The sequence below is a fragment of the Rhopalosiphum padi genome, unplaced genomic scaffold (genome assembly GCF_020882245.1).
Source record: "Rhopalosiphum padi isolate XX-2018 unplaced genomic scaffold, ASM2088224v1 scaffold1, whole genome shotgun sequence".
NCBI classification, from domain to species: Eukaryota; Metazoa; Arthropoda; class Insecta; order Hemiptera; family Aphididae; genus Rhopalosiphum; species Rhopalosiphum padi.
In genome coordinates this window covers 8,432,335-8,444,965 of record NW_026869996.1, presented here as the reverse complement: position 1 = coordinate 8,444,965, position 12,631 = coordinate 8,432,335, and positions in this window count along the sequence as shown.

Below are 12,631 nucleotides of genomic sequence, written 5' to 3'. Positions count from 1 at the left end.
TACACTACTATTAATTGACTATCAATTATATTCAATATCCATTACTCGTACTATGCATAAAACTATTATTATTATCAGGATCGTCTAGTCCATTTTCAACGTAGGATGTTGAAACTTTCCCATATGGTAGAAATGGTAATTCATGTCTCAATATGTCCTGAGTATATCTGGTGTACAGCCATCTAAAAAAAAAAATAGTAAGTTAAATATGTATAATGGTTGGAGGACAAAATGTCACTACTAGATACCATAAGGAGGACGACAATTTTCATATAACAACTAGTACGTGGACAACACTGAGTAATTCAGAAGTGGAAACTATCAAAACATAAACTAACAGACAAACTTCATTTTTATACAAAATACATGAAAGGAATTTACAATTGAAACTTAAATACAAATACGAATGTAAAACTGCAAAACATTTATAACAGATGATAATAAATAATAATTATGATAAGCCATAAAAGATAGTACAAATATACCAGAATGTTTTGTAGAAGGAATTCAAATGTATTATGAGTGTAACTAAAAAATACATTTGTAAAACAACTGAAAATCGCTCCTTTTCAATACGAAAAAATGTTAAGTTGTATTATTCGTCAAAATTAACTTATAAAATCATATTTTATAGTTTTTATGAAGTAAAAATATCAGGTAAAATGAAAAAAATGAAAGTTAAAAATTATAAATTAGAATCATTTTCTTGATCTAGTAGTCAAGGATCAAGACACTTACTTGTGTTAACTTCGGGCATAAAATATGAACAATCCGTTTATAATATCAAAAATCTTAATTAAAAAATAACGAGTAGACTCAAAAGCTAAGTAAAAACAACGACCCGTTACGATACACAGCAGTACGGTGAACGCCACACAACTATCTAGTTTCATTCTGAGGCGGTTCGGCCGACGGATGTCGTCCCCACTACGGCGACGCTCCCGCCCTCTGTTGGTGTATATATTTAATATTTGACTGTTTTATAAGCAGATTAAAATAGGAATTCATATGTTTCTCAAACTTATCATATAAAAACATGTTTTTGAAGTGTTTATGAAGAATCAGCTAACATAATATTTATAGAAGTTAATAATAGTAAATAAGAATCATTTACTTAATATAATGGTCTGGATTTCATGACACTAACTTAAAAATTGAGTGTTTTATAAGCAGATAATAATTTGAATTTTTAATATTCGTAAAGATTATCATATAAAATAATGTTTTATAGTGTTTATGAAGCATCAGCTTAAATGAAATGTATGCTAGTTTTTAATGGTAAATTAGAATCATTTTCTTAATAAAGTGGTCCAGGTTTCAAGAGATTAACATGAGAATTGTGTGTTTTATAAACAGTTAAAAAAATGAATTTTTAATATTCGTCAAAATTATCATAAAAAAGCATGTTTTTTAGTGTTTATGAAGAATCAGCTTACATAATATCTATAGAAGTTAATAATGGTAAATTAGAATCATTTTCTTAATATAGTGGTCCAGGTTTCAAGAGATTAACTTGAGAATTGTTTGTTTTATAAACAGTTAAAAAAATGAATTTTTAATATTCATCAAAATTATCATATAAAATCATGTTTTATAGCATTATTGAAGTATCAGCTTAAATGAAATGTATGTAAATTAATAATGGTAAATTAGAATCATTTTCTTAATATAGTGGTCCAGGTTTCAAGAGATTAACTTGAGAATTGAGTGTTTTATAAGCAGATAATAATTTGAATTTTTAATATTCGTAAAGATTATCATATAAAATAATGTTGTATAGTGTTTATGAAGCATCAGCTTAAATGAAATGTATGCAAATTAATAATGGTAAATTAAATTCATTTTCTTAATATAGTGGTCCAGGTTTCAAGAGATTAACATGAGAATTGTGTGTTTTATAAACAGTTAAAAAAAATTAAATTTTTAATATTCGTCAAAATTATCATAAAAAAGCATGTTTTAAAATGTTATTGAAGTATCAGCTTAAATGAAATGGTTGCAAGTTAATAATGGTAACTCTTAAGAATGAAAATTACAAGTCAAAGGTGTTAACTAAAATTTTATTCAGATTATTAACAAATCTCAATTGTTTCACTGCCATTAATTTACTATCAATTATATTCAATAACCCTTACACGCACATTATATAAACCCAATATTATTAGCAGTATCTTCTAGTCCATTTTCAGCATAGGATGTTGATACTTTCTTAAATGGTAGAAATGTGAATTCATGTTTCTGCATGCCTTGAGTGATCTGACATACGTCCATCTGAAAAAATGTAGTAAGTTAATAATGTATAATTGTTAAAGAATAACTTGAGAATTCAGTATTTTATAAGCAGTTAAAAATATGAATATAAAATACGAGTCAAAATAATCATATAAAAACATGTTTTATAGTGTTTATAAAGCATCAGCTTAAATAAAATGTATGCAAATTATTAATTTTAAATTAGAATCATTTTCTTAATATAGTGGTCCAGGTTTCAAGAGATTAACATGAGAATTGTGTGTTTTATAAACAGTTAAAAAAATGAATTTTTAATATTCGTCAAAATTATCATAAAAAAGCATGTTTTTTAGTGTTTATGAAGAATCAGCTTACATAATATCTATAGAAGTTAATAATGGTAAATTAGAATCATTTTCTTAATATAGTGGTCCAGGTTTCAAGAGATTAACTTGAGAATTGTTTGTTTTATAAACAGTTAAAAAAATGAATTTTTAATATTCATCAAAATTATCATAAAAAAGCATGTTTTTTAGTGTTTATGAAGAATCAGCTTACATAATATCTATAGAAGTTAATAATGGTAAATTAGAATCATTTTCTTAATATAGTGGTCCAGGTTTCAAGAGATTAACTTGAGAATTGTTTGTTTTATAAACAGTTAAAAAAATGAATTTTTAATATTCATCAAAATTATCATATAAAATCATGTTTTATAGCATTATTGAAGTATCAGCTTAAATGAAATGTATGTAAATTAATAATGGTAAATTAGAATCATTTTCTTAATATAGTGGTCCAGGTTTCAAGAGATTAACTTGAGAATTGAGTGTTTTATAAGCAGATAATAATTTGAATTTTTAATATTCGTAAAGATTATCATATAAAATAATGTTGTATAGTGTTTATGAAGCATCAGCTTAAATGAAATGTATGCAAATTAATAATGGTAAATTAAATTCATTTTCTTAATATAGTGGTCCAGGTTTCAAGAGATTAACATGAGAATTGTGTGTTTTATAAACAGTTAAAAAAAATTAAATTTTTAATATTCGTCAAAATTATCATAAAAAAGCATGTTTTAAAATGTTATTGAAGTATCAGCTTAAATGAAATGGTTGCAAGTTAATAATGGTAACTCTTAAGAATGAAAATTACAAGTCAAAGGTGTTAACTAAAATTTTATTCAGATTATTAACAAATCTCAATTGTTTCACTGCCATTAATTTACTATCAATTATATTCAATAACCCTTACACGCACATTATATAAACCCAATATTATTAGCAGTATCTTCTAGTCCATTTTCAGCATAGGATGTTGATACTTTCTTAAATGGTAGAAATGTGAATTCATGTTTCTGCATGCCTTGAGTGATCTGACATACGTCCATCTGAAAAAATGTAGTAAGTTAATAATGTATAATTGTTAAAGAATAACTTGAGAATTCAGTATTTTATAAGCAGTTAAAAATATGAATATAAAATACGAGTCAAAATAATCATATAAAAACATGTTTTATAGTGTTTATAAAGCATCAGCTTAAATAAAATGTATGCAAATTATTAATTTTAAATTAGAATCATTTTCTTAATATAGTGGTCCAGGTTTCAAGAGATTAACATGAGAATTGTGTGTTTTATAAACAGTTAAAAAAATGAATTTTTAATATTCGTCAAAATTATCATAAAAAAGCATGTTTTTTAGTGTTTATGAAGAATCAGCTTACATAATATCTATAGAAGTTAATAATGGTAAATTAGAATCATTTTCTTAATATAGTGGTCCAGGTTTCAAGAGATTAACTTGAGAATTGTTTGTTTTATAAAACAGTTAAAAAAAATGAATTTTTAATATTCATCAAAATTATCATAAAAAAAGCATGTTTTTTAGTGTTTATGAAGAATCAGCTTACATAATATCTATAGAAGTTAATAATGGTAAATTAGAATCATTTTCTTAATATAGTGGTCCAGGTTTCAAGAGATTAACTTGAGAATTGTTTGTTTTATAAACAGTTAAAAAAATGAATTTTTAATATTCGTCAAAATTATCATATAAAATCATGTTTTATAGCATTATTGAAGTATCAGCTTAAATGAAATGTATGGCTAGTTTTTAATGGTAAATTAGAATCATTTTCTTAATAAAGTGGTCCAGGTTTCAAGAGATTAACATGAGAATTGTGTGTTTTATAAACAGTTAAAAAAATGAATTTTTAATATTCGTCAAAATTATCATATAAAATCATGTTTTATAGCGTTATTGAAGTATCAGCTTAAATGAAATGTATGCTAGTTAATAATGGTAAATTAGAATAATTTTCTTAATCTAATGGTCTGACTTTCATGACACTAACTTGAGAATTCACTGTTTTATAAGCAGTTAAAAATATGAATTTAAAATACAAGTCAAAATAATCATATAAAAACATGTTTTATAGTGTTTATGAAGTATCAGCTTATATGATATATATGGAAGTTGGTAATGTTAAATAAGAATCATATACTTAATCTAATGGTCTGGATTACATGACACTAACTTTTTGTTACACTACTATTAATTGACTATCAATTATATTCAATATCCATTACTCGTACTATGCATAAAACTATTATTATTATCAGGATCGTCTAGTCCATTTTCAACGTAGGATGTTGAAACTTTCCCATATGGTAGAAATGGTAATTCATGTCTCAATATGTCCTGAGTATATCTGGTGTACAGCCATCTAAAAAAAAAAATAGTAAGTTAAATATGTATAATGGTTGGAGGACAAAATGTCACTACTAGATACCATAAGGAGGACGACAATTTTCATATAACAACTAGTACGTGGACAACACTGAGTAATTCAGAAGTGGAAACTATCAAAACATAAACTAACAGACAAACTTCATTTTTATACAAAATACATGAAAGGAATTTACAATTGAAACTTAAATACAAATACGAATGTAAAACTGCAAAACATTTATAACAGATGATAATAAATAATAATTATGATAAGCCATAAAAGATAGTACAAATATACCAGAATGTTTTGTAGAAGGAATTCAAATGTATTATGAGTGTAACTAAAAAATACATTTGTAAAACAACTGAAAATCGCTCCTTTTCAATACGAAAAAATGTTAAGTTGTATTATTCGTCAAAATTAACTTATAAAATCATATTTTATAGTTTTTATGAAGTAAAAATATCAGGTAAAATGAAAAAAATGAAAGTTAAAAATTATAAATTAGAATCATTTTCTTGATCTAGTAGTCAAGGATCAAGACACTTACTTGTGTTAACTTCGGGCATAAAATATGAACAATCCGTTTATAATATCAAAAATCTTAATTAAAAAATAACGAGTAGACTCAAAAGCTAAGTAAAAACAACGACCCGTTACGATACACAGCAGTACGGTGAACGCCACACAACTATCTAGTTTCATTCTGAGGCGGTTCGGCCGACGGATGTCGTCCCCACTACGGCGACGCTCCCGCCCTCTGTTGGTGTATATATTTAATATTTGACTGTTTTATAAGCAGATTAAAATAGGAATTCATATGTTTCTCAAACTTATCATATAAAAACATGTTTTTGAAGTGTTTATGAAGAATCAGCTAACATAATATTTATAGAAGTTAATAATAGTAAATAAGAATCATTTACTTAATATAATGGTCTGGATTTCATGACACTAACTTAAGAATTGAGTGTTTTATAAGCAGATAATAATTTGAATTTTTAATATTCGTAAAGATTATCATATAAAATAATGTTTTATAGTGTTTATGAAGCATCAGCTTAAATGAAATGTATGCTAGTTTTTAATGGTAAATTAGAATCATTTTCTTAATAAAGTGGTCCAGGTTTCAAGAGATTAACATGAGAATTGTGTGTTTTATAAACAGTTAAAAAAATGAATTTTTAATATTCGTCAAAATTATCATAAAAAAGCATGTTTTTTAGTGTTTATGAAGAATCAGCTTACATAATATCTATAGAAGTTAATAATGGTAAATTAGAATCATTTTCTTAATATAGTGGTCCAGGTTTCAAGAGATTAACTTGAGAATTGTTTGTTTTATAAACAGTTAAAAAAATGAATTTTTAATATTCGTCAAAATTATCATATAAAATCATGTTTTATAGCATTATTGAAGTATCAGCTTAAATGAAATGTATGCAAATTAATAATGGTAAATTAGAATCATTTTCTTAATATAGTGGTCCAGGTTTCAAGAGATTAACTTGAGAATTGAGTGTTTTATAAGCAGATAATAATTTGAATTTTTAATATTCGTAAAGATTATCATATAAAATAATGTTGTATAGTGTTTATGAAGCATCAGCTTAAATGAAATGTATGCAAATTAATAATGGTAAATTAAATTAATTTTCTTAATATAGTGGTCCAGGTTTCAAGAGATTAACATGAGAATTGTGTGTTTTATAAACAGTTAAAAAAAATTAAATTTTTAATATTCGTCAAAATTATCATAAAAAAGCATGTTTTAAAATGTTATTGAAGTATCAGCTTAAATGAAATGGTTGCAAGTTAATAATGGTAACTCTTAAGAATGAAAATTACAAGTCAAAGGTGTTAACTAAAATTTTATTCAGATTATTAACAAATCTCAATTGTTTCACTGCCATTAATTTACTATCAATTATATTCAATAACCCTTACACGCACATTATATAAACCCAATATTATTAGCAGTATCTTCTAGTCCATTTTCAGCATAGGATGTTGATACTTTCTTAAGTGGTAGAAATGTGAATTCATGTTTCTGCATGCCTTGAGTGATCTGACATACGTCCATCTGAAAAAATGTAGTAAGTTAATAATGTATAATTGTTAAAGAATAACTTGAGAATTCAGTATTTTATAAGCAGTTAAAAATATGAATATAAAATACGAGTCAAAATAATCATATAAAAACATGTTTTATAGTGTTTATAAAGCATCAGCTTAAATGAAATGTATGCAAATTATTAATTTTAAATTAGAATCATTTTCTTAATATAGTGGTCCAGGTTTCAAGAGATTAACATGAGAATTGTGTGTTTTATAAACAGTTAAAAAAATGAATTTTTAATATTCGTCAAAATTATCATAAAAAAGCATGTTTTTTAGTGTTTATGAAGAATCAACTTACATAATATCTATAGAAGTTAATAATGGTAAATTAGAATCATTTTCTTAATATAGTGGTCCAGGTTTCAAGAGATTAACTTGAGAATTGTTTGTTTTATAAACAGTTAAAAAAATGAATTTTTAATATTCGTCAAAATTATCATATAAAATCATGTTTTATAGCGTTATTGAAGTATCAGCTTAAATGAAATGTATGCTAGTTAATAATGGTAAATTAGAATAATTTTCTTAATCTAATGGTCTGACTTTCATGACACTAACTTGAGAATTCACTGTTTTATAAGCAGTTAAAAATATGAATTTAAAATACGAGTCAAAATAATCATATAAAAACATGTTTTATAGTGTTTATGAAGTATCAGCTTATATGATATATATGGAAGTTGGTAATGTTAAATAAGAATCATATACTTAATCTAATGGTCTGGATTTCATGACACTAACTTTTTGTTACACTACTATTAATTGACTATCAATTATATTCAATATCCATTACTCGTACTATGCATAAAACTATTATTATTATTAGGATCGTCTAGTCCATTTTCAACGTAGGATGTTGAAACTTTCCCATATGGTAGAAATGGTAATTCATGTCTCAATATGTCCTGAGTATATCTGGTGTACAGCCATCTAAAAAAAAAATAGTAAGTTAAATATGTATAATGGTTGGAGGACAAAATGTCACTACTAGATACCATAAGGAGGACGACAATTTTTATATAACAACTAGTACGTGGACAACACTGAGTAATTCAGAAGTGGAAACTATCAAAACATAAACTAACAGACAAACTTCATTTTTATACAAAATACATGAAAGGAATTTACAATTGAAACTTAAATACAAATACGAATGTAAAACTGCAAAACATTTATAACAGATGATAATAAATAATAATTATGATAAGCCATAAAAGATAGTACAAATATACCAGAATGTTTTGTAGAAGGAATTCAAATGTATTATGAGTGTAACTAAAAAATACATTTGTAAAACAACTGAAAATCGCTCCTTTTCAATACGAAAAAATGTTAAGTTGTATTATTCGTCAAAATTAACTTATAAAATCATATTTTATAGTTTTTATGAAGTAAAAATATCAGGTAAAATGAAAAAAATGAAAGTTAAAAATTATAAATTAGAATCATTTTCTTGATCTAGTAGTCAAGGATCAAGACACTTACTTGTGTTAACTTCGGGCATAAAATATGAACAATCCGTTTATAATATCAAAAATCTTAATTAAAAAATAACGAGTAGACTCAAAACCTAAGTAAAAACAACTACCCGTTACGATACACAGCAGTACGGTGAACGCCACACAACTATCTAGTTTCATTCTGAGGCGGTTCGGCCGACGGATGTCGTCCCCACTACGGCGACGCTCACGCCCTCTGTTGGTGTATATATTTAATATTTGACTGTTTTATAAGCAGATTAAAATAGGAATTCATATGTTTCTCAAACTTATTATATAAAAACATGTTTTTGAAGTGTTTATGAAGAATCAGCTAACATAATATTTATAGAAGTTAATAATAGTAAATAAGAATCATTTACTTAATATAATGGTCTGGATTTCATGACACTAACTTAAGAATTGAGTGTTTTATAAGCAGATAATAATTTGAATTTTTAATATTCGTAAAGATTATCATATAAAATAATGTTTTATAGTGTTTATGAAGCATCAGCTTAAATGAAATGTATGCAAATTAATAATGGTAAATTAGAATCATTTTCTTAATATAGTGGTCCAGGTTTCAAGAGATTAACATGAGAATTGTGTGTTTTATAAACAGTTAAAAAAATGAATTTTTAATATTCGTCAAAATTATCATAAAAAAGCATGTTTTTTAGTGTTTATGAAGAATCAACTTACATAATATCTATAGAAGTTAATAATGGTAAATTAGAATCATTTTCTTAATATAGTGGTCCAGGTTTCAAGAGATTAACTTGAGAATTGTTTGTTTTATAAACAGTTAAAAAAATGAATTTTTAATATTCGTCAAAATTATCATATAAAATCATGTTTTATAGCGTTATTGAAGTATCAGCTTAAATGAAATGTATGCTAGTTAATAATGGTAAATTAGAATAATTTTCTTAATCTAATGGTCTGACTTTCATGACACTAACTTGAGAATTCACTGTTTTATAAGCAGTTAAAAATATGAATTTAAAATACGAGTCAAAATAATCATATAAAAACATGTTTTATAGTGTTTATGAAGTATCAGCTTATATGATATATATGGAAGTTGGTAATGTTAAATAAGAATCATATACTTAATCTAATGGTCTGGATTTCATGACACTAACTTTTTGTTACACTACTATTAATTGACCATCAATTATATTCAATATCCATTACTCGTACTATGCATAAAACTATTATTATTATTAGGATCGTCTAGTCCATTTTCAACGTAGGATGTTGAAACTTTCCCATATGGTAGAAATGGTAATTCATGTCTCAATATGTCCTGAGTATATCTGGTGTACAGCCATCTAAAAAAAAAATAGTAAGTTAAATATGTATAATGGTTGGAGGACAAAATGTCACTACTAGATACCATAAGGAGGACGACAATTTTTATATAACAACTAGTACGTGGACAACACTGAGTAATTCAGAAGTGGAAACTATCAAAACATAAACTAACAGACAAACTTCATTTTTATACAAAATACATGAAAGGAATTTACAATTGAAACTTAAATACAAATACGAATGTAAAACTGCAAAACATTTATAACAGATGATAATAAATAATAATTATGATAAGCCATAAAAGATAGTACAAATATACCAGAATGTTTTGTAGAAGGAATTCAAATGTATTATGAGTGTAACTAAAAAATACATTTGTAAAACAACTGAAAATCGCTCCTTTTCAATACGAAAAAATGTTAAGTTGTATTATTCGTCAAAATTAACTTATAAAATCATATTTTATAGTTTTTATGAAGTAAAAATATCAGGTAAAATGAAAAAAATGAAAGTTAAAAATTATAAATTAGAATCATTTTCTTGATCTAGTAGTCAAGGATCAAGACACTTACTTGTGTTAACTTCGGGCATAAAATATGAACAATCCGTTTATAATATCAAAAATCTTAATTAAAAAATAACGAGTAGACTCAAAAGCTAAGTAAAAACAACGACCCGTTACGATACACAGCAGTACGGTGAACGCCACACAACTATCTAGTTTCATTCTGAGGCGGTTCGGCCGACGGATGTCGTCCCCACTACGGCGACGCTCCCGCCCTCTGTTGGTGTATATATTTAATATTTGACTGTTTTATAAGCAGATTAAAATAGGAATTCATATGTTTCTCAAACTTATCATATAAAAACATGTTTTTGAAGTGTTTATGAAGAATCAGCTAACATAATATTTATAGAAGTTAATAATAGTAAATAAGAATCATTTACTTAATATAATGGTCTGGATTTCATGACACTAACTTAAGAATTGAGTGTTTTATAAGCAGATAATAATTTGAATTTTTAATATTCGTAAAGATTATCATATAAAATAATGTTTTATAGTGTTTATGAAGCATCAGCTTAAATGAAATGTATGCTAGTTTTTAATGGTAAATTAGAATCATTTTCTTAATAAAGTGGTCCAGGTTTCAAGAGATTAACATGAGAATTGTGTGTTTTATAAACAGTTAAAAAAATGAATTTTTAATATTCGTCAAAATTATCATAAAAAAGCATGTTTTTTAGTGTTTATGAAGAATCAGCTTACATAATATCTATAGAAGTTAATAATGGTAAATTAGAATCATTTTCTTAATATAGTGGTCCAGGTTTCAAGAGATTAACTTGAGAATTGTTTGTTTTATAAACAGTTAAAAAAATGAATTTTTAATATTCGTCAAAATTATCATATAAAATCATGTTTTATAGCATTATTGAAGTATCAGCTTAAATGAAATGTATGCAAATTAATAATGGTAAATTAGAATCATTTTCTTAATATAGTGGTCCAGGTTTCAAGAGATTAACTTGAGAATTGAGTGTTTTATAAGCAGATAATAATTTGAATTTTTAATATTCGTAAAGATTATCATATAAAATAATGTTGTATAGTGTTTATGAAGCATCAGCTTAAATGAAATGTATGCAAATTAATAATGGTAAAATTAAATTAATTTTCTTAATATAGTGGTCCAGGTTTCAAGAGATTAACATGAGAATTGTGTGTTTTATAAACAGTTAAAAAAAATTAAATTTTTAATATTCGTCAAAATTATCATAAAAAAGCATGTTTTAAAATGTTATTGAAGTATCAGCTTAAATGAAATGGTTGCAAGTTAATAATGGTAACTCTTAAGAATGAAAATTACAAGTCAAAGGTGTTAACTAAAATTTTATTCAGATTATTAACAAATCTCAATTGTTTCACTGCCATTAATTTACTATCAATTATATTCAATAACCCTTACACGCACATTATATAAACCCAATATTATTAGCAGTATCTTCTAGTCCATTTTCAGCATAGGATGTTGATACTTTCTTAAGTGGTAGAAATGTGAATTCATGTTTCTGCATGCCTTGAGTGATCTGACATACGTCCATCTGAAAAAATGTAGTAAGTTAATAATGTATAATTGTTAAAGAATAACTTGAGAATTCAGTATTTTATAAGCAGTTAAAAATATGAATATAAAATACGAGTCAAAATAATCATATAAAAACATGTTTTTATAGTGTTTATAAAGCATCAGCTTAAATGAAATGTATGCAAATTATTAATTTTAAATTAATCATTTTCTTAATATAGTGGTCCAGGTTTCAAGAGATTAACATGAGAATTGTGTGTTTTATAAACAGTTAAAAAAATGAATTTTTAATATTCGTCAAAATTATCATAAAAAAGCATGTTTTTTAGTGTTTATGAAGAATCAACTTACATAATATCTATAGAAGTTAATAATGGTAAATTAGAATCATTTTCTTAATATAGTGGTCCAGGTTTCAAGAGATTAACTTGAGAATTGTTTGTTTTATAAACAGTTAAAAAAATGAATTTTTAATATTCGTCAAAATTATCATATAAAATCATGTTTTATAGCGTTATTGAAGTATCAGCTTAAATGAAATGTATGCTAGTTAATAATGGTAAATTAGAATAATTTTCTTAATCTAATGGTCTGACTTTCATGACACTAACTTGAGAATTCACTGTTTTATAAGCAGTTAAAAATATGAATTT